Genomic DNA, 2,911 nt, shown 5'->3' with positions numbered 1-2,911 from the left:
GGGGGCCCCTGCAGGGCCTGGGGCAAATTGCCCCACCTGCCACCCCTCTGGGCGGCCCTGCCCTCAGCCTCTTCTTGTAAGTCCTCTGTCCCCTAATCATTTTTGTTGCCCTTCCCTTAGACTTTCTCCAATTTGTTTCTGTATTGGGGGGGGGGGCGCGAAAACTGGACACAATGCTCCAGATGTGGCCTCACCAGTGCTGAATAATCACTTCCCTCGATCTGCTTGCAATGCTCCTACTAACCTAGCCCAATATGACCAGTTCCCCATATTGAATGCAGACACAGCAATATTTGATAAATTGGTTCCTGTCCATTCAGGAGGTTATTTCCCACCTATTTATAAATAATGAAGATGCTCTAAGTGGAGGGGAGAGAGCTGTTCCGTCCGTGCAGTTAATCCATCTCCCGAGAGGTGGTAGCTATGTCACTGGGGGAAGCTATGTTGGTGGGTGTGCAAGCTGTGGTGTCTACATGTATATATAAAGTTTAATCAAACCCCATTTTTAAACCCCTGTGGTCTGGGAATAGAAAAGGAGCTCTCTGAGGCGGAGCCAGTCCTTCAAAATCCTTAAGATCACTGACTTGCCTTTGTAAATGGCATGGGGGTATAGCTCAGTGGTAGAGTGTTTGACTGCAGATCAAGTGGTCTTTGGTTCAAATCCAAGTGCTCCCTTGCAAACCTGTTCTTCCAATTAAAAATAATTTTGTTTCCAGTATGTTCAGGAGCTCCACTAAATAGGGGTCCCTGAAATGAATAAACACACTCAATGCTTTCCTGTACAAGTGTGTAAAAACCTAGCAACATGTCCCCAGCTGAAATCACTTCCAATCCTCTAAGTGTCTAGGTTTGTTTTCATCAATTAAATGAAGACACATTTGCAGGTCCTTGGCCTCCATGGGCTGCAATGTGCAGAAGAACAAGAACCACATCCACTTGGAGGAATGGACTAGTTTCTATTACATTTGGTAAATAAGTTGCCATGGGGACTGAAAACTCTACTGGAGATGGATAGGAGCCTGTTACAAAAATAAAATAACCAAGATTTACCAAACTCCCTGTGTCACATTCAAACCTCTCTTCATGCGCAAAGTATCAATTGGGGCTCTAACAAATGTTAACCTTCCTGTAACACAGGTCATTGTTCCTTGTAACTTTCAGATGCATTCAAATGGCAGCTGTTTACAGGTCATGGGCTGCTAGTTCATGAGCAAGAGCAGAGCCTCTGTAAGTTTACCAACCATAGAGCTTGTTATGTCTGCATCTAAGTAAGTGCAGAGTTATTTCAATGGCTCCTACACTGACATCTGCTGCCCCTTCTGGCTGGTTAATTGCACTATTTGGAACTTGCTCCTAAAAGTGCACCCTTTCTGGGAGTGAGTCAAAACTGCCCAAGGAAACCCCATTGGGTTTCAAGGGCAGTTTGAGCAAAGAGGTGATGGGACAGCACAGGGGTCTCAGAGCTTCTCTTTCATTGCAGGGGGTCAGAGGGTGCTACTAGCATGATTGTGGGGTTCTCTTTCTGGCTGCAGGAGGAAAGGGTGTGTAGTGGATTAGAAGTGGGGGCCTAGAAGTCAAAGAGAAAACATCTCCCTTTTCAGCTTCAATGCTCATTGAACAAGAACATGGCTTCTCATCTCTTAGGTTTCAGAGGAGCAGCTGTGTTAGTCTGTTTCCTCAAAAAGAACAGGAGTATGTGTGGCACCCTAGAAACTAACAAATTTCTTAGATTCTGTTGCTATCATGTGGCCATTTCATTTCACTTCTTATTATTAAAAGGTTTGAGTACTTCACACAGAAACATTATTTCCTTGGGAAAGACGGAGAAATGGAAGCTGCATTGATTTAATCCTCTGAAAATTAAATAAGGATTAAAATATTCCCCAGACAGCTCAGTCCCAACCGTTCTTCCTCACTGCTGCCAGTGAAACTCAGTTCTGTCCCAGGGCCCCAAGAACTGCTGGGTGGAAGTCCTGGGTCTGATGTGCAGTAAGAAAAAAAAAAGATAATGGATGTACCCTATCTCCTAGCACTGGAAGGAACCATTGAATCCAGCCCCTTCCTTCATTGGCTAAACCAGACAGTCTCTACATAAAAGAATAAATGGACACAAATCAGATGTCAAGAATTATAACATTCAAAAGCCAGTCAGAGAACACTTCAATCTCCCTGGTCACTCGATTACAAACCTAAAAGTCGCAATATTACAACAAAAAAACTTCAAAAACAGACTCCGACAAGAGACTGCTGAATTGGAATTAATTTGCAAACTGAACATCATTAAATTAGGCTTGAATAAAGACTGGGAGTGGATGGGTCAGTACACAAAGTAAAACTATTTCCCATGTTTATTTGTCCCCTACTGTTACTCACACCTTCCTGTCAACTGTTGGAAATAGGCCATCCCGATTATCACTACAAAAGGTTTTTTCTCCTGCTGATAACAGCTCACCTTAAGTGCTCACTCTTGTTATAGTGTGTATGGCAACATCCATTTTTTCATGTTCTCTGTATATATATATATATCTTCCTACTGTATTTTACACTGCATGCATCCAATGAAGTGGGTTTTAGCCCAGGAAAGCTGATGCTCAAATAAATTTGTTCATTTTCTAAGGTGCTACAAGTACTCTTCCTTCTTTTTCCAGATAAATTAATGGAGGTTAAGTCCATGAATGGCTATTAGCCAGGATGGGTAAGGAATGGTATCCCTAGCCTCTGTTTGTCAGAGGGTGGTGATGGATGGTAGGAGAGAGATCACTTGATCATTACCTGTTAGGGTCAGTTCTTCTGGGCACCTGGCATTGGCCACTGTTGGCAGATAAGATGTGGGGTTGGATGGACCTTTGGTCTGACCCAGTATGGCCATTCTTATGTTCTCATGAAGGGCGGGGCAGAACTCTGGGACAGA

At 43.6% G+C, this 2,911-nt stretch overlaps 1 non-coding gene across 1 annotated transcript; it reads left to right on the top strand.

Annotated features, from left to right (window-relative positions):
• The first annotated feature begins 603 nt into the window (after window positions 1-603).
• On the top strand, window positions 604-675 carry TRNAC-GCA (transfer RNA cysteine (anticodon GCA)). The gene has a single exon. It is a non-coding gene; the product is annotated as a tRNA-Cys (tRNA).
• The last annotated feature ends 2,236 nt before the right edge of the window (window positions 676-2,911 follow it).

The sequence above is a fragment of the Gopherus flavomarginatus genome (genome assembly GCF_025201925.1).
Source record: "Gopherus flavomarginatus isolate rGopFla2 chromosome 13 unlocalized genomic scaffold, rGopFla2.mat.asm SUPER_13_unloc_2, whole genome shotgun sequence".
NCBI lineage: Eukaryota > Metazoa > Chordata > Testudines > Testudinidae > Gopherus > Gopherus flavomarginatus.
This window is presented reverse-complemented; position numbering and strand designations above follow the sequence as displayed.